The sequence below is a fragment of the Nycticebus coucang genome, chromosome 4 (genome assembly GCF_027406575.1).
Source record: "Nycticebus coucang isolate mNycCou1 chromosome 4, mNycCou1.pri, whole genome shotgun sequence".
Lineage (NCBI taxonomy): Eukaryota > Metazoa > Chordata > Mammalia > Primates > Lorisidae > Nycticebus > Nycticebus coucang.
The window spans coordinates 134,625,314-134,652,020 of NC_069783.1; the positions used below are offsets into that span (position 1 = coordinate 134,625,314).

Consider the following 26,707-nt stretch of genomic DNA (forward strand, 5'->3'; position numbering starts at 1 on the left):
CTGTTGGGTGGCACCTATGGCTCAGTGAATAGGGCACCAGACCCACATACCTGGGGTGACGGGTAGGAACCGGGCCCCAGCCAAACCGCAACAAAAAATAGTTGGGCGTTGTAGCGGGTACCTGTAGTCCCAGCTACTGGGAGAATGACACAATAGAATCGTCTAAGCCCAGGAGCTGGAGGTTGCTGTGAGCTATGACGCCACAGCACTCTACCAAGGGCGACAAAATGAGACTCTGTCTCTAAAAAAATAATAATAATAATTATGTTACGCATGAGTAGAGACACAAACTGCTCTCATAGAAACAAACCCTGGGTTTAGTAGGCTGCAGTCTGGGTGGCTGAAACACCAAAACACCCAGCAGGCTGTGTCCGGGCGCCCTGGCTCCTCAGGACAGGATCGACAGCTCCGGGAGCTCTGCCTAAAGCTAATTATACGGCCACCCAGAGAGCTCCACAGTTTCCTTTACATCCACAAGGAGATCATGTAATTAAAACCTACTGAGGAAAACAAACAAAGGGCTCTCTGTCTTCCACATATAGTAGATAAAACATCACTTAAAGATCAACCCACAGACTCTTCTCAGAAATGGAAAATACTCTGGAGGCTATTTGTAGAAGATCCCACGTGCAACATCACTGACAAAAAAGGCTTTGTCAGTCACAAGGTCTACTATTAGAGGATCTGACTACCAAAAAGTTATGAGGCTGGGAGCAGGAGCTCACACCTATAATCACAATAATTTAGGAGATCAAGGAAGGAGGATAGCTCGAGGCCAGGAGTTCATGATCACCCTGGACAACATAGCGAGACCTCAGCTCTATAAAAATGAGAAAAAAAAATTAGTTGGGGATGGGGGTGCACACATGGGGTCCTAGCTACTTGAAGGCTGAGGTGAGAAGAACACTTGAGCCCAGAGTTCAAGGATGCAGTGATCTATGGTCATGCCACTGCACACCAGCCTGGTCGACAGCACAAAACCCTGACTCAAAAAAAAAAAAAAAGGTTATGAAGCAAGTCATTATGGACTCAACCTAAGATTCATTGAACACTTATTTTGAGTCGAGGCAAGCCAAACACCAATGCTCTAGGAATCTAGTCAGGAAAGATAAACTAGATAAACACACAGGTATATGAAGGTGACTAGGACAAAATGCCCACTTTCCAGGAACCCAGTCTACAGGGAGAAACAAGATATGCATGAACAGTGAAGAGGAGCTCATCCTTTAGTAAAATACCAAGGTCAGAGTATGTATGGCATACAGCTGAATCAGCATGCTCTATCCTCCACTCTGCCCTTGGGAACAAAGTGAGAGGTATACCTCAAAGGTATGAACCAGCATGGGCTCGACTGAGGAGCTTCAAGGACTTGGATATGGCCAGAACACAGAAATGTGGTGGGCAGGGGCCCAGAGGACCAGTACCAGTCAAGCCCTGGACGTCATCTGACACGAGAAGGACAGTGAGTGAAGGCTGTATTGTCCTGTGACCTGGCTTGGGCTGCTGTGGAGGACAGGTTGAAGGGGCACAGCAGAGGTCAGTTATGGGAAAACAGACTAGACAGGCCCCTCCCTGTAACCTCCTGGCTCTGCCTTAACCTGGGCTCTACATTCAAAATAAGAGCACCACGCTCAGCCCACAGCTCCCCCAGTACCTGAAGACTACCACGGTGGTGTTTCCTGAAATTGGCCCTTTCCCCGGGTCAGAATCCCGGATTCCCCCACCCCTCTCCAGATCCCGGCACAGTGTTCCGGCACCTCGGACCTGGGCACAGAACGAGACAGATCTGCTCTGCCAAGCACAGAGTTCAGCAAGACCATTACTTCTTTCAATCCAGATGCTGAGTTGCACTCAAGTTAATCTAAGAAAAAAATCTGCTTTTCTGAGCACTATCAGAGGTTAATGCTGAGTTCATAGTTATCTGATGTCAAGTCTTTTTCATACAATCTGCAGCTTAGCTGTTTCCCCTCCTAACATCTTACTTTGAAATTTTTCACTCAGAAGTGTTGGGAAAAAAATTGTACAGCAAACAGCACTCTTCTTTCCTCCTTGTCATTTGTATTCTGAAATAAATTTATACTTGTATCTATTAAAATTTTCATTTATAATCCTAGCACTTTGGGAGGCCAAATAGTTCAAGACCGGTGTGGGCAACAAAGTGAGACCCCCATCTCTACAAATAATAAAAAAATTAGCCAGGCACCAGTGGTGCTGTGCACCTGTGGTCCCAGCTCCTTGGGAAACTAAGGCAAAAGGATCAGCTGAGCCTGAGTTTAAGGATGCAGTGGGCTATGATGGCACCACTGCACTCCAGCCTGGACAAAACAGATTCCATCTCAAAAAAAAATGTTTTCTTTCCAATTGGTCAGATTCAGCTTAAAGTTCCAGCTCTTGAGAAACTTTTCAATTCTGACTTTGACTTGAAACCCATCAGTCTCCCTCCTATCAAGTGCTGTCTTCAAAGTCACCGGGCCACTCGGTGTCCTCATTTACAATAAAAAGGAAGTTAGATTCCAAGGAATTTCTAAAGCAATTTCTCACTTTATGAGTCTTATAATTTAAGATAATTCACATAATTGGTAATATTACACAGCGCAAAGCAATAAAGGCTCTGTGACATACCACAAGAGCCTCCCTGAAAGGATCAGTACAATGAGTAGAGCTCTAAACAGAAGGTCTCAGATACAGCGAGTACTGAATGGAAACTCTCAGATATAGGAGTAGAGTACTGAACAGAAAGTCTCAGATACAGCAAACACTGAATGGAAACTCTCAGATACAGGAGTAGAGTACTGAACTTAGAAAGTCTCAGCTACAGCAAACACTGAATGGAAACTCTCAGATACAGGAGTAGAGGACTGAACAGAAAGTCTCAGATACAGCAAACACTGAATGGAAACTCTCAGATACAGGAGTAGAGGACTGAACAGAAAGTCTCAGATACAGCAAACACTGAATGGAAAGTCTCAGATCCAGGGAGCAGAGGACTGAACGGAAAGTCTCAGATACTGAGTACAGAACAGAAAGTCAGGAGACCTGGACTCAAGCTCCATCTTTACAAGTGTGTGATCATGGGCAAACCACTTACTTCACATCTTTGCAAATCTGTTTCCTCTGCTATAATTAATAAAATCCATTTTATGGAATTCATATGCGAAATAACAGTGCATACCGGTAAGAACAAAAGTCCTTAAATTTTAATTCCAGAAGTTCACCAGGGCTCAAAGGTCAAACAAAACCAGAATCAGAGACAGCAACTTATTTCAATGAATCAGAAATCCCACCCTCTCTAACTATTACCCAGGAGAAACACATTACTCAAGTTTCACAAATAACACCAAAAAGATGTTATAAATTTATCCTAATTGAGGAGAACACAGATGGTCCTGGAAACCACAAGGGAGTTCTGAGGCCTTTCCCTCACTAGAGATACCTTCAGCCCTGGCACATTGTAGGGCAGGAACCCTTCTCGGCAAATGTAAGGACAGTCCTCAATCCTTCCCCTCCGCAGTGAGAAGGAGATCTTGATTGCTGTCACTATTTTTCCTTTAAATGTCTCCAATTCACCTCCATCAGAATCTTTTCTCCCATTGTTTATAAAACGGATTGCTACTTAAAACCACTTAAATGTAATTGCTCTCTGATATTTTATTTTATTTATTTATTTTTAGGGACAGGGTCACTCAGGCTGGAGTGCAGTGGTACAATCATCACTCACCATAACCTCAAGCAATCCTCTCACCTTACCCTCACCAGTAGCTATTATAGAACTATATAATTTTTTATTTTTTATTTTTTTGTGGGGGCTCGACGCCTGTGGCTCAAGCAGCTAAGGCACCAGCCACATACACCCAAGCTGGTGGGTTCAAATCCAGCCCAGGCCCGCCAAACAACGATGGCTGCAACCAAAAAATAGCCGGGCGTTGTGGCAGGCACCTGTGGTCCCAGCTACTTGGGAGGTGGAGACAGAAGAATCGCTTGAGCCCAAGAGTTGGAGGTTGCTGTGAGCTGTGATGCCATAGCACTCTACCCAGGGTGATAGCTTGAGGCTCTGTCTCAAAAACTAATAATGATAATAAATAAAAAATAAAAGTTTTTTTTGTGGGGACAGGATCTCATCCATTGCCCAAGCTAGTCTCAAACTCCTGGCCTCAAGTAATCCTCGGGCCTCGGTTCCTAAAGTGCTGGAACTATAGGTGTGAGCGCCACTGAGTCCAACCTTAATTAATATTTGAAAATCCTCTGTGCTTGTTTAAAAAACCAGTATCCAAAAAACTATCCCCATCACGTATGATCAAATCTGTATCCGTGGGCAAGTTACTTAACCTCTCTAAAAACTCAGTTTCTTCATGCATAAAATGGGACTGGTAATACTATGTACCTTGAACAATATTAAAAGGATTAAATGAAATAATGAACCTGAAGTGCTTAGCAGGGTGGTAAAAAGCAGATAAACATGACCTATCATAATTCACAGAACATACTGCATGCTCCACGTATGACTAATGCCTTATTAAAATAAAAGCAGCTATTCAAAAGACAATTTGTAAGAGAAACCCTTTATAAGGAATGACTAAAGATTGTTTTTGCTTACTACTTACATTAAATTATATACCACAGTGCATAGATGTCAACAAACAACACCAGCTTCTGGTTCTTTCCCACTGAAAATTACGTATCAGGAAAAACCGAAAATATATAGTAGGGAATCCACCAAAATGATTATCAAGAACCCTGGACTGTCATTCCAGATCTGGCACCATCTGTATGACCTTGAGCGAGTCACCTAAACTCTGTGAACCTTGTTTATAAAGCACACAGGGGAGATTAGAATCTTTCTTTCCAAAGTTCAAAATTCTATTTTGCAATTTGAACCAGAGATCAAAAAATCTTTAAGAGAAACTGATTCATTAGTTATGCTTTTTTTATGCCTATCAATATCCTACTAGAAATCTAAAAACAGTTTTGACCCAAGCAATCTAAATATTGTATTGTGCGTGTATAATGTGCTCCCATGTATAATGCACACCCACATTTTGGGCCCAAACTATCAGGAAAAAAAGCTTTCATTTACTGGGCGGCGCCTGCGGCTCAGTGAGTAGGGCGCTGGCCCCATCTACCAAAGGTGGCGGGTTCAAACATGGCCCCAAACATGGCCCTGGTCAAACTGCAACAACAACAACAACAACAACAAAAATAGCCGGGCATTGTGGTGGGCACCTGCAGTCCCAGCTACTCAGGAGGCTGGGGCAAGAGAATTGCCTAAGCCCAGGAGTTGGAGGTTGCTGTGAGCCATGAGGCCACATCACTCTACCGAGGGCATTAAAGAGAGACTCTGTCTTTAAAGAAAAAAAAAACAAAAAAACTTTCATTTATTTATTTATTTATTTTTATTTTTTGGAGATAAGAGTATTATTCTGTTGCCCTGGGTAGAGTGCCATGGCATCACAGCTCACAGCAACCTCAAAATCCTAGTCCTGAGCAATCTTCTTGCCTCAGCCTCCCAAGTACAGGTGTGTACCACTACACCCAACTAGTTTCCTATTTTTAGTAGAGACAGAGTCTTACTCTTTATGAGGCTGGTCTAGAACGCCTGCGCTCAAACAATCCACCTGTCTGAGCCTCCAGAGTGATAGGGTTACAGGCATGAGCCAGCATGCCCGGCCTCATTTTAATTTTTTAATTCAAATTTTTGTTTGTATAGGAACTTGTTTTTTGTAATGTAAAGGAATTTTAGCATTTATTTTTAAATATGTCATGGTACAAGAAATTTTATGTAACAAATAATTACAAAACACAAGAACAGACAGAAAGTACAATACATTTTATGCGCCGGTAACAAATAGTACTACCCGGGCGGCGCCTGTGGCTCAGTCGGTAGGGCGCCGGCCCCATATACCAAGGGTGGCGGGTTCAAACCCGGCCCTGGCCAAACTGCAACCAAAAAATAGCCGGGCGTTGTGGCGGGCGCCTGTAGTCCCAGCTACTCAGGAGGCTGAGGCAAGAGAATCGCTTAAGCCCAGGAGTTGGAGGTTGCTGTGAGCTGTGTGAGGCCACGGCACTCTACCAAGGGCCATAAAGTGAGACTCTGTCTCTACAAAAAAAAAAAGAACAAATAGTACTACCCACATACAATGCTCATCCTTGTTTTTCCCTCAAAAATTCAGACAAAAAGTGCACATGATACATGGCAAAATATGGTACATTTATCTTTCTTATTTCACAAACTTCATGTTCAAAATGTAGACATCATATTAAAATTGTATATTAAGAACAGACTAAAACACTAAGGAAAAACAGTCACACAGTCAAGAGAAAACTAACCAAGAGAAAGAGCCACATTGGAGTCAGCTGCCAAATGAATCAAAAGCCACAACCAAAAAATAGAAAAATAAAAAACTGTTGGCTGGTCCTAGCACTCTGGGAGGGAGAGGCAGGAGGATCTCGTGAGCTCAGAAGTCTGAGACCAGCTAAGCAAGGATGAGACTCTATCTCTACTAAAGACAGAAAACACCTAGCCGGGGTGGGGGCAGGCACCAGCAGTCCCAGCTACTCGGGAGGCTGAGGCAAGAGGATCACTTGAGCTCCAAAGTTTGAGGTTGAGACAATGTCTAAAAAAGAGAGAGAGAGAGAAAAGAAAAGAGAAAGAAAAAATTATTGCCTAGCTACTCAGGGAAGCTGAGGCCAGAGGGTCACTTGAGCCCCAGAGTTGGAGTCCAGCCCGGACATGGCAAGAACCTATCTCTTGAAAAAAAAAAAAAAAAGTGATAAACTCCTGTGTCCTGACAAAAATCAAATGAAACTTTGAAAAGAAGTTTAATAAAAAATGTTTTTTTTAAATATCATAATATAACAGGCTGACACTGAATTCTACAACAGATACGTGTTTTTAACTTATAGTGAATTACAATACACGCTCAGAAAAGTGCATTTAATGTATACATACACTTTAAAGACAAGTGGGCGCAGGGATCCTACCTGTAATCTCAGCACAGCTCAGGAGTTCAACACTAGCCTAAGCAACATAGCAAAACTCTTATCTCTACCAAAAATTTAAAAATTACGTAGGCATAGTGGCAGGCACATGTCCTCCTAACTACTTAGGAGACTAAGGCACAAGGATCACTCCAACCCTGGAGTTCAAAGCTCCATGAGTTATGATGCCACTGCCTTCTAGCCCAGGTAACAAAGAAACGCTCTCTCTACTCAGAAAGTCTGAGGCTTTGTCATAACAAAAAAGGGTATGTACTCAAGGTGCAAAAAACAGGAAGGAGAGAAACAGGGCTAAGATGCCTTTGGGTGTGTGATTCTCTGCTCAGTCTGAAAGTACAGACAAAAACCTACAACTGCTCAAAAACTTCAATGCTTACTAAGGAAGCATACTTTTAAAATGCTTATTACTTTTATTGTAAGACAGTATTTTCTTAACACAGATTTTATTCTATGCCTAAACTTATCAGTGTTCAATATGTTTAATAGGATACTCTGTACTGTTTCCAGGAATCAATGATACAAATTATGACTTGGTGAAGAAAGACTGCCTCAGGGCGGCGCCCCTGGCTCAGTGGGTAGGACGCGAGCCCCATATACCGAGAGTGGCAGGTTCAAACCCAGCCCCAGCCAAAACTGCAACAAAAAAATAGCCGGGCGTTGTGGCGGGCGCCTGTAGTCCCAGCTACTCAGGAGGCTGAGGCAAGAGGATCGCCTAAGCCAAAGAGCTGGAGGTTGCTGTGAGCTGTGATGCCACATCACTCTACCGAGGGCAACAAAGTGAGACTGTCTAAAAAAAAAAAGACTGCAGGGCGGCGCCTGTGGCTCAGTCGGTAAGGCGCCGGCCCCATATACCGAGAGTGGCGGGTTCAAACCCAGCCCCGGCTGAACTGCAACCAAAAAAAGTAGCCGGGTGTTGTGGCGGGTGCCTGTAGTCCCAGCTACTCGGGAGGCTGAGGCAGGAGAATCGCTTAAGCCCAGGAGTTGGAGGTTGCTGTGAGCTGTGTGAGGCCACGGCACTCTACCGAGGGCCATAAAGTGAGACTCTGTCTCTACAAAAAAAAAAAAAAAAAAAAGACTGCCTCAGAGTTACCCTCTCCTCCATTTCCACCTCCAGTCCTGAGAAGAAACCACCCTGTCTCCTCCGTATCCCAGCTGTGCACTCCCCATTAAACACTCCCAGGGCCACAGAAGGAGAAAGAAGCTCGTCTCTGACTTCATTCGTTCCTCACAGTGAGGGAGCCTTGGAGGTGAGCCCCCAGGAAAGGCCATGCTGCCCAAGCACACCTTTTGCCCAGGGACAGGGAGGTGTTGGGGAGGGGCAGTGCAGTCCCAGGGGAGGGAGTAGCCCAAGTCCGACTGCAGTGGAGTGGGAGAAAGAGCTGAGCAGAAGACAAAGGCTAAAGAAGTTCTCAAAAATTTAGCTTTGTAGGGCAGCACCTGTGACTCAAAGGAGTAGGGCGCTAGCCCCATATGCCGGAGGTGGTGGGTTCAAACCCAGCCCCGGCCAAATTAAAAAAAAAAAAAAAAAAATTAGCTTTGTAAAGGAAAAGCACCAGAGAGCAATGAGGAGATCAAGGCACTCTGTGAATGTTGCTACTGGTGTTTAAACTGGAGAGCAAGCTGCGTGCTGGAGCAGCCAGACAGTGCAGAAGGCCGTACAGCAAGAATGATCAGCACACTTGATTCTCTTCATCATCCTACATGTCTGGAAAGGAGGAAAAAGCAAAGTCTAAGCGTTTTCCACTAAACCACAACTACAAATAGGAAAAAGGACGTTACTACCAGTAACACCAATTCCAACAGCCACTAAATAGCACAACTCGATTTCTATTTACTTTGGCCACAGAAAAGCTCACTCATACTTAATTTAGAAACAAGTGGATTTTTCAAACTTAGAACCATATAATAATTCTCCTTCATACTGCTCTTCTGAGCATACCAGAATAAAAAACCTAATCTTACACCAAGACCTCTTCAGATCCATTTCTGGAAATGGTCTCTCATTTTAATGCAAGCTACTGAAAAGTCCGTTAAACTACTGACAATACTTCACATTCCAGACAAGTGACAAGGCTGAAAAAGAAAAGCCTAAAAAAATTTCTGGCTACAGTACACAAATGATTTTTCCAGATTTAGTTCAAAACAAACTGGTTCCCAAAGCCCAGACTGTCAGAACGTAAGAAATTCTGATTAGCCAAGGTTTCTGAATATTTACAAAAAAAAAAAAAAAAAATTTTATTCAGGACCCTTTCAAACCACAGCTTCATGCTCAGACTTTTGGCAGGCAGTTATAAACTTGCACATCTATATTCAAAAAATTAACTGTCAGCCAGTTTTAATTAAAAACATCAATTTGATATATTTGTACATTTATTACTCTGATCTAAAATGAAATACAAGGCCAGGCGCAAAGGCTCACACCTATAATCCTACCCTCAGGGAGGCCAAGGCGGGTAAATTGCTTGAGCTCAGGAGTTCAAGACTACCCTGAGCAAGAGTGAGACCCCATCTCCACTGAAAATAGAAAAATTAGCCAGGCCTGGTGTTAGGTGCCTGTAGTCCCATCTACCTGGGAGGCTAAGGCAGAGGATTACTTAAGCCCAAGAGTTTTCAGGTTGCTATGAGCTATGACGTCACAGCACTCTACCCAGAACAATAGAGTGAGACTCGGCTCAAAAAAAAGAAAGAAAGAAAGAAATACAAAGTAGTTTTCTTTTGTATTTCATTAATTCAAATGTGACAAGGTAAAAAATCCTTTGTAAAAAGCTTAAAATTTTACATTTGAGAATTTGACAATGGCATGAAGGAAGAGTTTCTAAAGTTAAAACAGACTAGAATTCCAATTCAATTTAGTAAAAAGTCTTTTTTTCAACAAGTATTGCATTTTGTTAAAATACTTGTTAAAAAAATTCACAAATGATGTTAAGAAGCTCTTCTTCCTTTTGTCTACTGAGCACAAAGCAGCATTACTCGACAGGGAGGAGGGGCCCTTCTGCACCTGCTGGACACTTGCCTGTCTGTGGACATTGGTAGTCAAAACAGGAGGGGTGGAACTCTACTGCCACTGAGTGTGGAAGGGGCCAGGATACAGCTAAACATCTTACAACACAGGACAGCCCCACAGAGAAAGAACTACACAGCCTAAAATATAAGCCAAGGGACTGGTAAGCTGGGAAGGAAGGGTTCAGCTTTCTTTCCATACCACAAATAGTCTCATCTGCACAGTCTGTTAAGAAAGCCACGGCCCTGGCAGCTGGCAGAGCTGAAAGAGCAGCAAAGTCTATGCACAGGGACCTTAGGTTTCTACACATTTCCCAGGAAAGGACAGACACCTCAAGGAATGAAATCTGAGAAGGAACCACCAGCAACCTCACTGCTTACCTGTAACTCCTCCCCTCGTCCCTGCTGGCCAGGCCCACATCGACAGCCCCACATGGATGCTCAGAATCTCCTAGTCCCTCTGAAGCCTCACTGGCAAAAGGGAAAGAGAGAAACTAAACCCCAAGGGCTCGGATGTGCCAGCACAGTCCTGGCATTTGCACAGTCAACATTTCATTCAGTCTTTTCAGCGCAGGAGGTGGGTACTACGATCAGATGGCCCACAGTAAACGGGAGAACCCGAAGCTTCCACAGCTGGGAAATGCTAGCACAGGGCTCTGAATAGTGCAGCCTGCAGAAGCCACACTGTCCCACCACAGCTTCCCCGGGCCTGGCTTTATCTCAAGGGGTGGTCTGTACCATGAGGCCAGACAGGCTGGTGCACTGACTGTTCAGATATTTAAAAAATGGTGAGGAAGCATCCCTCCTCTCTGTGCCCACTACCCTGCAAACCCTACCCCACCTCCGTGTGTCAGGGAAGCAGGTAGGCATACAACTCAGCCAGCCTCCCGCCATCAGTCCTTCTGGGCTGCTCCTCAGTGCCCTAAGCATAAATCCTCCCAGGCCTCCCTGCTGTTGGACACAGCCTCACTGTCCCAAGCCAAATACCTTCAAATCCTGGCTCCACGCCACCCCACAATCTCCCATTTCACACACACACAGCCACTCACTTTCAAACACTCATACTTTTGCTCCAGCTCTCCTACCCCTGAGAGCCCCTTACTATCTTCTTGCCTAAGAAACAACTATTCGCACATCACTTCAGGATTCAGCTCCAGCACCACCCACCTCCTCAGTGAGGCCTTTCCCAGCCATCCAGATAGCACGTGTCTGGCATACTACTTCTTTAGTTTTCTTCCATTATTTTTTAATTTCGGATTAAAGATCTGAGGGTACAAACCATTAGGTTATATAATTTACACATGGCAAGTGAAAATCAAGAGTTGTAGCTGTGTCCTGGACTGGGGAGTGTGCCATCTATCCATGCACTGGACCCACTGGCTGGGAAGCTACCAAGCCCCTTCCCTCCTCCCCCCACCCCGCCTAGAGTTTAATTGAACTTTTCTCTCGTCTGGATCTCTGATTATTAATCTCCTAGTTTCAAACTGGTATTGAGTACATGTGATGCTTGCTTTTTCAAGAATTAGGAGAATGTTCTCTAAATCCACCCGGGTTGTTACGAAGGATGCAAAATTTCCATCTTTTTATGGATGAATCGTATCCATGGTATACACAGACCACGCTTTATTAATCCATTTGTGTGTTTAGGGCTCTTGGGAAATGAGAGCCTATGAACATTGTAGTACAAATGTCCTGGTGGTAAAATGTCTTTTGTTTAGGTAAATGTCTAGTAATGGATTTACAGGGTCAGATGGCAGGTTTACTTTTAGTACTTTGAGAACTCTCGAGAGAAGCTGGACTAGTTTGCAGTCCCACCAACAGTGCCTGAGTGTTCCCCTCCCTCTGTACCCACACCAGCAAGTGTTTGGGACCTTGTGATGTGGGCTAGCTATTCTCACTGGAGTTAGGTGATATCTCAAAGTGGTTTTGGGTTGCATTTCTTAAGATACTTAGGGATGAGGAGCATGATTTCATGTGTTTACTGGCCAATCTCATGAGAAAAGTTTCTATTCCTGTCTCTTGCCTAGTATTTTTTTTTTTTTTAAACAAACTCTCACTGTCACCCTGGGTAGAGTGCCATGGCATCACAGCTCACAGCAACCTCAAACTCGGGCCCCAGCGATGCTCTTGACTCAGCCTCCTGAGGAGCTGGGATGAGACACATGCACCCCCATGCCTGGCTAGTTTTTCTATTTTTAGTAGAGATAGGGTACTGCTCTTGCTTATGCTGGTCTCAAACTCAAGTATTCCACCCACCTCAGCCTCGCAGAGTCCTAGGATTGCAGGCATCAGCCACCACTCCAGACCGCTTCCCCAACTATTTTGTTTTTCTAATAATTTTATTTAATTTTTATTTCTATTTTTTATTAAATCATAAGTGTATACATTTGTGGGGTACAATGTGATGATTTGATATATAGTGTGGAAAGCTTAAATCAAACTGATTAACATAACCATCACCTCACTCATTTTTTGTGGTAAGACATCTAGAATTTACTCTATTAGGCAAGACCCCACCAAATGCCCTCTCCCCCTTGCTACACTGTATCTGTGTTTTGTCTTCATATGAATACTTACATACTGGCTTCATAACAGTACTGAGTACACTGGATACTTTTCCATTCTTGAGATCCTTTACTAAAAAGGATATGTCCCAACTCCATACATGGTAAACACAAAAGATGTAAAGTCTCCATCTTTTTAATGGCTGAATAGTACTCCGTGGTGTACATATACCATAATTTGTTAATCCATTCATGGACTGATGGGCATTTGAGCTGCTTCCACAACTTGGCAGTTATAAACTGGGCTGCAATAAACATCTTGGTACAAATGCATTTGTGGTAAATTTCTGTTCTAGTAATGGAATTGTGGGATCAAATGGAAGGTCAACTTTTAATTCCTTAAGGATTCTCCATACTTCTTTCCATATAGGTTGTATTAGTTTGCAATCCCACCAGCAGGGTAGAAGTGTTCCCTTCTCTCCACATCCATGCCAGCATCTGTAGTTTGGGGCCTTAGTGATGTGGACTATTCTCACTGGGGTTAGGCAATATCTCAAAGTGGTTTTGATTTGCATTTCTCTGATGATTAAAGACAATGAGCATTTTTTCATTTTTTGTTTGTTTGTTTTTTTGAGACAGACCCTCAAGCTGTCACCCTGGGTAGAGTGCTGTGGCATCACAGCTCACAGCAACCTCCAACTCCTGGGCTCAAGCGATTCTCCTGCCTCTGCCTCCCAAGTAGCTGGGACTACAGGTGCCTGCCGGTGCCCAGCTATTTTTTGGTTGCAGCCGTCATTGTTGTTTGGCGGGCCAGGCTGGATTCGAGCCCGCCAGCTCAGGTGTCTGTGGCTGGCGTCTTAGCCGCTTGAGCCACAGGCACTGAGCCACTCTTTTCTTATTGATACACTTGAGTTCATCGTAAATCCTGGTGATTAGCCCTTTGTCAGATTCTTAGCATGCAAATATCTTCTCTCATTGTGAAGATTGTCTTTTTGCTTTGTGGACTACGTTAGCTGTGCAAAAACTTTTTAACTTGATCTGGTCCCATACAGTTATTTTGTTGCTGCTGCAATTGCTAATGAGGTCTTCTCCATCCATAAATGAAACTGAATTTCACCATGTTTTATGGCAGGTTATCAGGAGATTGGAACTGGTTTTCCTATTCTGGGAGTGAAGTCCATGCAGATGGTATGGTTGCCAGAGGCGACTACCCAACAATCAAGGGCGCCACAGCCTAGCTCTGGGGAACTATGTAACCTCTTATCACTGAGGCAGGGGATGTGCCCTAGTGATAAATATTGTGCAGAGATTGCAAAGTAGCTCTTGGCTGGGGCAGGACTTCCTAATCTGTTTGGCAGAGCTGTGGGCTCTACCCAAAGATGGCAACCTATGCCTGGAAAGGGGAGCTGAAGTCGGTTACATGGTAGATCCCTGAAAAGCCACCCCACTCTGGACCCTCCTGGTCTTTAGCAAATTTAGGGCCTCAGGGAGGCAAAGCCTATGAAATGCCTATAACTAATATATTTAGTGGCATAAGACTGAATATTTTCCCTATAGAATCAAGAATAAGAAAAGAAAATCTCAGAGGCGCCTGTGGCTCAGTGAGTAGGGCGCTGGCCCCATATACCAAGGGTGGCAGATTCGAACCCGGTCCCAGCCAAACTGCAACAAAATATAGCCGGGTATTGTGGTGGGCACCTGTAGTCCCAGCTTCTCAGGAGGCTGAGGCAAGAGAATCACCTAAGCCCAGGAGTCGGAGGTTGCTGTGAGCTGTGACGTCACGGCATTGTACCAAGGGCAGTAAAGTGAGACACTCTTTTTTTTTTTTTTCCACATATACGTGTGTTCATTACGCTTCCACATTTTACCTTCACAAAATTAAAAAGGCTTAAAATTTAATAACAATAACAATGTTTAGGCAGCACCTGTGGCTCAGTCGGTAGGGCGCCAGCCCCACGTACCGAGGGTGGCGGGTTCTAAGCCCGGCCCCGGCCAAACTGCAACCAAAAAATAGCTGGGCATTGTGGCGGGCGCCTGTAGTCCCAGCTGCTCGGGAGGCTGAGGCAAGAGAATCGCATAAGCCCAGGAGTTGGAGGTTGCTGTGAGCTGTGTGAGGCCACGGCACTCTACCGAGGGCCATAAAGTGAGACTCTGTCTCTACAAAAAAAAAAAAAAATGTTTAAGATGGGGACCAGAAACAAAAACCTCGCAAAGAACAAAGACGAATACATTCAGAAAAGAAATCAAACGATTGCTGCAACGAAGTATTAAGCAATAATAATAATAGTAATGCAAAGAAAGTAACATTCACATTGTCAAATAAGAGTATGTCTATTATAGAATGCTTTGACTCTGAGGTTCAGTATGGAGTCATCAATTAACTACATATTATTATTTTTTTCCCAAAGTATCAAAGAATAGACAATATTTATAAATAAAGATAAAAGATAATTTCAAAAAATAGATCATGCCAAATCTTATAGACAACAGAAAAAGAAGAAATACTTCAAAATCATTCTACTTAATCTGGATACACCTGATATTAAAATTAGAAAAAATATATTCTTGGGCGGCGCCTGTGGCTCAGTGAGTAGGGCGCCGGCCCCATATGCCGAGGGTGGCGGGTTCTAACCCAGCCCCGGCCAAACTGCAACAACAAAAAAATAGCTAGGCATTGTGGCGGGCGCCTGTAGTCCCAGCTGCTCGGGAGGCTGAGGCAAGAGAATCACATAAGCCCAAGAGCTGGAGGTTGCTGTGAGCTGTGTGACGCCACGGCACTCTACGGAGGGCAGTAAAGTGAGACTCTGTCTCTACAAAAAAAAAAAAAATATATATATATATACTTATAAAGGGGAAATTACAAACATAATTCACTTGTAAATGAGGATGCAGTATCCTGTACCCTAAACAACATAGTAACAAATTGAAGTAAAAATTAATGTTTAAGTAATGTTCTTTAGTCAAAGAGACTCTGTCTCTTAAAAAAAAAAAACCGAGGGCAGCGCCTGTGGCTCAGTGGGTAGGGCACCAGCCCCATACACCGAGGGTGGCAGGTTCATACCCAGACCCAGCCATACGGCAACAAAAAAATAGCCGGGCGTTGTAGTGGGCACCAGCTACTCGGGAAGCTGAGGCAAGGGAATCGCCTAAGCCCAGGAGTTAGAGGTTGCTGTGAGCTGTGTGATGCCCTGGCACTCTACTGAGGGCAATAAAGTGAGACTGTCTCTACAAAAAAAAAAAAAAAAGAACAGAAAAGAAAATCTACTCTCACCACTTCTACTCATTACGTACTAGAAGTGTGAGCAAACGCAACAAAGCAACCAATAAATGAATTAAAAGGCCTTCAGATTGGGAAGGAAAAAATAAAACTGCCCCTTTTTACAGACAACTTAAACGAATTATCAAATGCAATCTACAAAACAAAGCTACTAGTTAGGACAGTCTGATTTCAGAATATAGGATCATTTATACATGATGGCTCATGCCTATAATCCCAGCACTCTGGAGGGCCAAGGTGAAAGTCGGTTGAACTCAGGAGTTCCAGATCACCCTGAGCAAGAGCAAGACCCTGCCTCTACTAAAAATAGAAAAATGAGGTGGGTGTCGTGTCAGGAACCTGTAGTCCCAAGTACTCAAGAGGCTGAGGCAGGAGGATCACTTGAGCCCAGGAGTATGAGGTTGTTATGAGCTAATGATCTGCCACTGCATTCTACCAGGGTGACAGAGACTGTCTTAAAAAAATTTAAAAAACTGTATCTTCATATATTATTATTTTTTATTTTATTTTTTTTTTTTTTTTGAGACAGAGCCTCAAGCTGTTGCCCTGGGTAGAGTGCTATGGCATCACAGCTCACAGCAACCTCCAACTCCTGGGCTTAAACAATTCTCTTGCCTCAGCCTCCCAAGTAGCTGGGACTACAGGCGCCTGCCACAACGCCCAGCTTTTTAGTTATAGTTGTCATTGTTGTTTGGCAGGCCCAGGCTGGATCCGAACCCACCAGCTCTGGTATATGAGGCTGGCGCCTTAGCAGCTTAAGCTACAGGTGCCGAGCCTCTTCATATATTATCAATAAACAATTAGAAACTGAAATCTTTAAAAATATTATTCACAACAATATCAAAATAAATACATTTACGGGTAAATCTGTCTTACCCCCCCCCCCAAAAAAAGGTAAAAGATCTACACATTGAAAACTGTAAAATACTGCTGAGAAAAATTAAAGACTTAGGGCTGGACGCTGTGGCTCACGCCTGTATACCCAGCACTTGGTAAGCCGAGGCAGATGGACTTCCTGAGCTCACAGGTTCGAGACTAGCCTGAGCCGGAGGGAAACCCCATCTCTAAAAACTAGCTGGGTATTGTGGCAGGCACCTATAGTCCCAGCTACTTGGGAGGCTGAGGCAAGAGGATCACTTGAACCCAAGAGTTTGAGGTTGTTCTAAGCCAGGGGTCCTCAAACTTTTTAAACAGGGGGCCAGTTCACTGTCCCTCAGACAGCTGGAGGGCCGGACTATAGTTTAAAAAAAAGAAACTATGAACAAATTCCTATGCACACTGCACATATCTTATTTTGAAGTAAAAAAACAAAACAGGAACAAATACAATATTTAAAATGAAGAACAAGTAAAGTTAAATCAACAAATTTATCAGTATTTCATTGGGAACTATGGGCCTGCTTTTGGCTAATGAGACTGTCAATGGCCAGTTCCTTATTTGTCACTGCTAGTCGTAACAAGTGATGCAAGTGTGCATCAGTTAGTCCTGAGACTGAGAGGAGAGTTGAGAGACAGAGAGAAGGAGGGGAGTCGGAGAGTGCGGCGCACATTCCACACACGCGCACTGCGGGCCGGGACCAGTCTGCTGCTCAGCAGGACAGGCAGTGGTGGCAAAAACACAGGGGCCGGATAAATGTCCTCGGTAGGGTGCATATGGCCCACGGGCCGTAGTTTGAGGACCCCTGCTCTAAGCTAAAGATGCCACGGCACTCTACCAAGGGTGACCAAGTGAGACTTTGTTTCTGTTTTTTGACACAGGGTCTCACTATGTCACCCTGGGTAGTGCCATGGCATCACAGCTCACAACAACCTCAAACCCTTGGGCTCAAGTGATTCTCTTGCCTCAGCCTCCCTAGTAGCTGGGACTATAGGCACCTGCCACAACACCCAGCTATTTTTCTGTTAATTGTTCTCATTGTTGTTTAGCTGGCCCTGGCCGGGTTCAAACCCACCAGCCCTAGTGCAAGTGGCCGGCACGCTAACCACTGAGTTACCGGCATCAAGCCCCAAGTGAGATTTTGTCTCAAAAAAAAAAAAGGACCACCTAAATTAACTGTAAAATGTAGCATGTTCAATGTTCAAGGGTGGAAAGATGCAATATTGTTACTAAATTAATTTTCTACAGATCCAACACAAACAACCAAAATTCCAGCAGGGTTTTTTTGTCCAATGTGACAAGCTGAATATAAAATTCACACACACACACACAAAGGTCTCGGACTGACAACAGATGAAGGCAGGTGGGAACTGTATCACCACCCATGTATATAATATATTCAGTATATTATTCTATTTGGTTTACACTTGAAACTTTCCAGAGTGAAATGTGTTTTGTTTTTAATAAAGACTGAGATGCTGGGTGGCACCTGTGGCTCAAAGGAGTAGGGCACAGGCCCCATATACTGGAGGTGGCAGGTTCAAACCCAGCCCCCGCCAAAAAAAAATTGCAAAAAAAAGACTGAGATGCTTCCAGGAACACACATAAATACAAAATATCCTTCCCATAGTACAGTGATTATAAGGACAGCCACATACACCGAGGCTGGTGGGTTCGAATCCAGCCCGGGCCAGCTAAAGCAACAATGACAACTGCAACAAAAAATAGCCAGGCATCATGGCAGGTGGCAAGAGAATCCCTTAAGCCCAAGAGTTTGAGGTTGCTGTGAGCTGTGCCGCCACATAGCGACACAAGGGCGACATAGTGAGACTCTGTCTCAAAACAAATTACAAAAATTTTTTTTTTCATTACATGACAAAAATGGTTTCCTTTTTCACACCCTAGCTTGGTTTCCCAGCTCTTACAACCAGTCCTTTCTGCTTCTTGTTCCTCTATGACAGGGGTCAACAAATCAGAGTCTGTAGGACAAATCCACCCTTTACTTGTCTTATGCAATTCACAAACTAAGGTTTTGCATTTTTACACAGTTGGAAAAAACAATCAAGGCTATCTTGTGACATGAGAAATATGCAAAATCAGGAATTTTATTGAAACAGTCATACTTGTTCATTTACATATTGTCATGGGTACTTTTGTGCTACGGTGACAGAGTTGATTAGCTGCAAGAGATGAGAAAGCCTGCAGTGACTAAATATTCACTATCTACATGTATCTGGCTGCTTCTGGACAAAGTGTCCATCAATCCTCTCTCCCTCAGGAATGCTCATTACTACCTTCTGTTTCCCTCCCTCCCTTCCCAAACTCTAACCAGCAGCAGCAGCTCTCATGGAAGCAGGTGAGCAAAACACTACGTCACTATGTAGCTCTGAGCCTGGGAGAGGCTGTCCCTCTGTGTGCAAGGGGTGCTGATGGGCCCCTATTCATTTCCAATTTTCAGAGCAGGATGGGAGGCCCACATCTAGGAAGGGGGAGCACCCGATAGGGAGGCAGTGCACAGAGAAAATTCCTAACCCATCAGAGGAAAGTGAGTGTCCTGCCTGCGATGTCACCACAGAGAGACCAATTCCAGACACTAATTCAAAAATGAAATGAGGAAAGAAAAGGTGATGAGCAGCAGAAGGAAAAGAAGAAGACCGGGGCAGCGCCTGTAGCTCAAGGAGTAGGGTGCCAGTCCCATATGCCGGAGGTGCTGGGTTCAAACCCAGCCCCGGCCAAAAACCACAAAAAAAAAAAAAAAAAAGAAGACCGGTCAGTGGCCAAGCACAGTGGCTCAAACCTGTAATCACAAGACGGGTGGACTGCCTGAGCTCAGGAGTTTGAGACCAGCCTGACAAGAGTGAGACCTAGTCTCTAAAAAACAGCCGGGCATTGTAACAGATGCCTGTAGTCCCAGCTACTCAGCAGGCTGAGGCAAGAGAACGACCTGAGCCCAAGTGTTTGAGGTTGCTGTAAGCTATAAGGCCACAGCACTCTACTGTTACTGAGGTAACAAAGTGAGACTCTGTCTCAAGAAAAAAACAAGTCTCACTCCAACAATGCAGAGACTCACAAAGAGCAGTCAACACGAGTAAGTGAAGTGACAGACCCCATCACTGGAGGCTCAAGCAGAACCGGCTAGGAAGGAGGGTTGCAGCACAGCTCATCAGGGGCCGGACCTCTGTGGGTTGACACACAGAATAAGGTGGCAAATCTGCTGGCCTTAAAGCCCAGGGACCACCCCCATCCTTGCATGCATTTAGAAACAAATAATAAATAATAATAAGAAACCTGGAATGAATCCTGGTAACTGAAATCCCAGATAGGAAACCCTGAGTTTTAGGGACACACAAGTTTTTTCATCTCCTCCAATTTAAAGTAGCAACTCAGAGAAGAAAGAGATTTTGGAAATGTGCAGATGCCTCAATGGTCAGGATTTGTTCTTATTGTCAAAGAGTTCTCAGAAGAATAATATGTGAAAGAAAGAGTCGGGGGTTTAAAAATAGAAAGAATGCATCAGGAAAGTTAACATTATTGATAATCTATTGTATATTTCAAAATAGCTAGAGGAAAAGAATTGCGATGTTCCCAACACAAACATAAATGTTTGAGGCAATGCTATCCCAATTACCCTGATTTGATCGTTATACACTGTATACATTATCAAAATATCACATGTAGCCAAGATGTGGAATCAACCCAAGTGCCCATCAGCCCATGAATGGATTAATAAACTGTGGTATATGTATACCATGGAATACTATTCAGCCACAAAAAGATGGAGACTTTACATCTTTTGTATTAAACTAGATAGAGTTGGAGAGTATTCTTTGTAAAAAAGTATCACAAGAGGGTGGTGCCTGTGGCTCAGTCGGTAGGGTGCCAGCCCCATATACCGAGGGTGGAGGGTTCAAACCCGGCCCCGGCCAAATTGCAACCAAAAAATAGCCGGGCGTTGTGGCAGGCGCCTGTAGTCCCAGCTGCTCGGGAGGCTGAGGCAAGAGAATCGCTTGATCCCAGGAGTTGGAGGTTGCTGTGAGCTGTGTGAGGCCACGGCACTCTACCGAGGGCCATAAAGTGAGACTCTGTCTCTACAAAAAAAAAAAAAAAAAAAGTATCACAAGAATGGAAAAGTGGGCATCGCCTGTGGCTCAGTCAGTAAGGCGCCGGCCCCATATACCGAGGGTGGTGGGTTCAAACCCAGCCCCGGCCAAACTGCAACCAAAAAATAGCTGGGCCATTGTGGCAGGCGCCTGTAGTCCCAGCTACTCGGGAGGCTGAGGCAGGAGAATCGCTTAAGCCCAGGAGTTGGAGGTTGCTGTGAGCTGTGTGAGGCCACCGCACTCTACCGAGGGCCATAAAGTGAGACTCTTTGTCTGTACAAAAAAAAAAAAAGAATGGAAAAGTATCCAATGTTGTCAATATGAAGACAACAAATGAACTAATACATCCCCACACAAGAGAAAAACTCAATTTAATTCAAGTTGGGGAGAGGGGGATGATCAGGAAGAGAGAAGGGAGGGGAGAGGGGGTTGGTGTGCTCCCACCTAATGGGCACAATGTTAGGGTATATGGCACACCTCCGCAGGGACCTTACCTAACAAAGGCAAATACTGTAACCTAACCATTTGCACTCTATGAATCTGAAATCTTAAAAAATGACACGTGCACCAAACATATGTACAATTACAATATGTCGATTAAAAATAAAAACAAAGCGCCTGTAGTCCCAGCTGCTCGGGAGGCTGAGGCAAGAGAATCGCTTAAGCCCAGGAGTTGGAGGTTGCTGTGAGCTGTGTGAGGCCACGGCACTCTACTGAGGGCCATAAAGTGAGACTCTGTCTCTACAAAAAAAAAAAAAAATAAAAAAAAATAAAAACAAAGCCAGGGGCAATGATTCACACCTGTAATCTTAGCACTCTGGGAGGCATAGTGGGAGCATCACTTGACCTCAGGAATTAGACACCAGCCTAAACAAGAGTGAGACCCCATCTCTACAAAAAATAGAAAAGTGAGCCAAGTGTGGTGGCGCCTGCCCGTAGTCCCAACCACTTGGGAGACTGAAGGAGAAGGACCACTTGAGCCCAGGAGTTTGAAGATGCTGTGAGCTATGATCACACCACCACACTCCACTGGAGTGACTCTCTCAAAAAACAAAAAACAGGCTCGGCGGCTAGGGCACCAGCCACATACCCTGGAGCTGGTGGGTTCGAATCCAGCCTGGACCTGCCAAACAATTATGACAACTACAACCAAAAAATAGCTGGGTGTTGTGGTGGGCACCTGTAGTCCCACCTACTTGAGAGGCTGAGGCAAGAGAATCACTTAAGCCCAAGAGTTTGAGGTTGCTGTGAGCTGTGACGTAACAGGACTCTACTGAGGGCAACATAGTGAGACTCTGTCTCAAAAAACAACAACCATAACAAAAACAGTCGGGCATGGTGGCGCACACCTATAATCCCAGCTACTTGTGAGGCTAAGGAGGGGGGATCACTTGAGCCCAGGAGTTTGAGACCAGACTAAGCAACAAATCATGACCCTGTGTCTCTTTGTCTTAAAAAGCACCAAAACAAAACAAAAAAAAAAAAAAGGGAACCTGATCCGCCTGGCTCTGCAAGGCAACGTGGAAGTTTCTATCCACCATGTCTCCTGTGCCCCTGAGGCACAGCTGCTCTGAGAGTGCTAATACAGTTTAGAGTTGAAATAAATCACTTGGTCTTCCGATTGCCACAATGTGTTTTCAATGTTAAAAAGGGGTTGCGATCCACAGATTGAGAACTGCTGGTCTAAGCTTTCTATACCCAGGAAGACGGGACCCAGTCACTCTGTGCCCCTCAGAGGACCTGAGGGTGCTGTGTGCTGTTCTAGAACAAGACTGTAAGGAGAGGGTCTCATAAAGTGCTTGTGTCCAGTGCAGAGGATTCTGGAAACAATGCAAATAAGAAAGACTTTGAACTCAGTAAGTGAAAATAACTATTTTCAATTTTAAAAAGACCCAGAAGGCCGGAATAGGACTACTGAAAAGTTATCAAAAGGCAGATTTAAGAGCTGCTAATAATCACAGATGCCCCGACATCAAAGGAGCTGCTACTCAGAAGCAGCTGAATCCTCTTTACCCACCAAAAGCACCCCAGTGGGGCCACAGCACTGTGCGTCACCAGACATCAGCTGAAAGGTAAAGTTCTTGCACTAACCTTACTTAGTATATCCACAGGATTCAGTTCTAAAGGCTCCAGACAAGAGTGGCTAATGTAGTATTTACTGTCTCACCCAGAATTTATTACCCTTACAGCCTTTTTATTCCTAGTTGCATGTAATCATGCAGAACGTTGTATAGAGAAAGCTACATGGGTACTACATTTGCCTGGCCAAAGGAGTTTTTTTTTTTTTTTAGTTGAGACAGAGTCTCTGTCACTCTGGGTAGAGTGCCATAGTGTCACAGCTCACAGCAACCTCCAAGTCTTAGGCTCAAGCGATCCTCTTGCCACAATTTTTCTATTTTTAGTACAGACGGGGTCTAGCTTTTGCTCAGGCTGGTCTTGAACTTGCAAGCTCAGGCAATCCACCTGCCTCAGCCTCCAAGAGAGCTAGGATTATAGGTACCCTGTTTCCCCGAAAATAAGACAGTGTCTTATTTTATGCTCCCAAAGATGCGCTAGGTCTTATTTTCAGGGGACGTCTTATCTTTCCTGTAAGTAGGTCTTATTTTCGGAGGATGTCTTATTTTCGAGGAAACAGGGTGTGAGCCACTGCGCCCGGCCCAATCTCATTTATCTTAAAAAGCATTCATACTGTACCAAAGCACTAAGAATTCTCCTGGCTCACTTTCTCACTTGCCTATTTTCCCTTGGGTAGAGACAACCTCTTTTTCAATTCAGTTGCCACGTAATCTCCAATCCCCTGGGAGGGGAGTTACAGGCCTGAGCCACATAACCACAAAAGACAAAGAAACCAGTAACTACTAACAAAATTCACCAGCTGTTTGAGAGAAAACAGTTCTTTTTCTTCTTGACCTCACTACTCTCTAAAACTTCAGCTCAAAGGTGTTTGGTGACTAGGAATTCTACTCTCCTCAGAACTCATCCTCTGACTGGATGCACAACTTGCAACCACGCTCTCTCCCCTTGTGCAGTGTACAGCTCCTTTGGCCGGGCAAATGTAGTACCCATGCAGCTTTCTCTATACAACATTCTGCGTGATTACATGCAACTAGGACTAAAAAGACTCTAAGAGTAATAAATTCTGGGTGAGACAGTAAATACTGCATTAGCCCTCCAGCAGAGTCTCACTCTCACCGCCCCTCCGTAGCCTACCATCACAGTATACTCTCAATTTCCATTTCTAATTAAAAAAAAAAAATCCCTACAGGAATAGTGTTGGAAAAAAATTATAAATTCCAAATTCATACTTCACTTCCACTTTAAAATAATACAGAAAATCCATTTACTCCAGGACTTTCTAAGCAATAGAAAATAAATCCATTCCTCTTTGCATGCGAAGTATGCAAAACAGCTGAGTAGTTCTTTCAACCACACGATGAACACATCATGGCTTAAATGGTAGCACATCAGAGTGAAAAGAATATAGGATTTTTAGTCACAAACCTGGACTCAAATCCAAGCTCAAAGTTCTGCATTCTTAACCTTGCTTCCTCATTTATAAAACAAGGCAAATAACAGTTGTGCTAACTACCTCAAGATTTGGAGAGGATCACATTTAATGAAAGGTACACATGAAATGTATACTTTTTCAACCGTGCAGCTACAGATGCTCGTTAGATTTCATAGTATTATTAAAACATCAACTTCATAAACCTTATGAATTAGTTTTATAAATAAAATTTTGGAACACAACCCACCTAAGCATGTATGTGGTGGAGTAAAGAAAGTCGGAGGGCGGCGCCTGTGGCTCAGTCGGTAGGGCGCCGGCCCCATATACCGAGGGTGGCGGGTTCAAACCCGGCCCCGGCCAAACTGCAACCAAAAAATAGCCGGGCGTTGTGGCGGCTGCCTGTAGTCCCAGCTACTCGGGAGGCTGAGGCAAGAGAATCGCTTAAGCCCAGGAGTTGGAGGTTGCTGTGAGCTGTGTGAGGTCACAGCACTCTACCGAGGGCCATAAAGTGAGACTCTGTCTCTACAAAAAAAAAAAGAAAGTCGGAAACAAAGGCAAGAGAGGTGATTATTAAGAATCTGGGAGTAGCCAACAGTATCCTAGCCAACATTTATATTCTGTACTAGTCCTTCAGTAACGCTGTACTACTGCAACATAAACTTGCAAGTTACATTTTTTGTTTTATTTTCAATTTGAAAACAAAGAAAGTTTAGTAACTGAAATGCCAAAAATGTGTTTTGCAAAATATTTTATTCATTATAGTGAAATTCTTGCATTAATAAATGATTTGCTTTCCACCACAAGCTAAGTCTAGGCTGGAGGGTATGGCTGACCAAGACTCTGACCTGGGGGGCGGCGCCTGTGGCTCAAGTGAGTAAGGCGCCGGCCCCATATACCAAGGGTGCTGGGTTCAAACCCAGCCCCGGCCAAACTGCAATATAAAATAGCCGGGCGTTGTGGCAGGCGCCTGTAGTCCCAGCTACTTGGGAGGCTGAGGCAAGAGAATTGCCTAAGCCCAGAAGCTGGAGGTTGCTGTGAGCTGTGTGACGCCATAGCACTCTACTGAGGGCGATAAAGTGAGACTCTGTCTCTAAAAAAAAAAAGACCCTGACCTGGGAGGTAAAAGGAAGGTTGAGGCTCGTAGCACAGTGGTTACAGAGCCAACCACATACACTGAGGCTGGTGGGTTCATACTTGGCCCGGGCCGGGTAAAACAACAATGACAACTGCAACAAAAAACAGCTGGGCGTTGTGGTGGGTGCCTGTAGTCCCAGCTACTTGGGAGGCTGAGGCAAGAAAATTGCTTCAGCCCAAGAGTTTGAGCACCATGGCACTCCACCAAGGGGTGACAAAGTGAGACTCTGTCTCCAAAAAAAAAAAGGAAGGTTGAGTGAATGTGTGTCTAAATGTGCTTTTCTGGCTGGGTGCAGTTGCTCACACCTGTAATCTCAGCAGGAAAGACTGAGGCAGGAGGACCACCTGAAACAAGTTCACAACCAACCTGGGCAACATAGTGAGACTCTCTCTCTACAAAAATTTAAAAAATTAAAATTAAACAAGCTGTGTATAGTGGTGTGCACCTGTAGTCCCAGCTATTTAAGAAGCTAAAGTGGGAAGATCATTTGAGCCCAGAAGTTCCAGGGTATAGTGACTGAGAATTGTGCCACTGCACTCCAGCCTGGGCAACAGAGTGTGACCACACCTATAAAAAACAAATATGTGATCTCATACATTGGTGAGGAAGTAGAGAACATGGAATTCTTATTTTATTTTGAGACAGAGACAGAGTCTCACTTTGTCACCCCTTGGTAGAGTGCCATGTGTCACAGCTCACAGCAGATTCTTGTGCTCAAGTGATTCTCTTGCCTCAGTCTCCCAAGTAGCTGGGACTACAGGCGACCACCACAACACCTGGCTATTTTTAGAAACAGGGTCTCTCTCTCTAGCTTAGGCAATCTGCCTGCCTCAGCCTCCCAGAGTGCTAAGATTACAGGTGTGAGCCACCGCACCCAGCCGAGAACATAGAATTCTTTTTTTTTTTAAGAGACAGAGTCTCACTTTATCGCCCTCAGTAGAGTGCCGAGGCATCTCAGCCCACAGCAATCTCCAACTCCTGGACTTAGGAGACTCTCCTGCCTCAGCCTCCCGAGTACCTGGGACTACAGATGCCCGCCACAATACCCGGCTATTTTGTTGTTGTTGTTGCAGTTTGGCGGGGGCCGGGTTTGAACCTGCCACCGTTGGTATATGGGGCCGACACCCTACTCACTGAGCCACGGGTGCTGCCCACGCGCGGCTATTTTTTACCACAATTTGGCCAAGGCCGGGTTTGAACCCACCACCCTCGGTATATGGGGCTGGCGCCCCACCCACCGAACCACAGGCACTGCCCAGAACATGACATTCTTATACACTGCTGGTGGAAGTGTAAAATGCTGTGGCTTTCAAA

General features: G+C 44.5%; 1 protein-coding gene across 1 annotated transcript in view; it reads right to left on the reverse strand.

Annotated features, from left to right (window-relative positions):
* SPECC1L (sperm antigen with calponin homology and coiled-coil domains 1 like) overlaps window positions 1-26,707 on the reverse strand; it is a 182,920-nt gene that overhangs the window by 145,279 nt on the left and 10,934 nt on the right. The gene's annotated exons all lie outside the window — the stretch shown is intronic.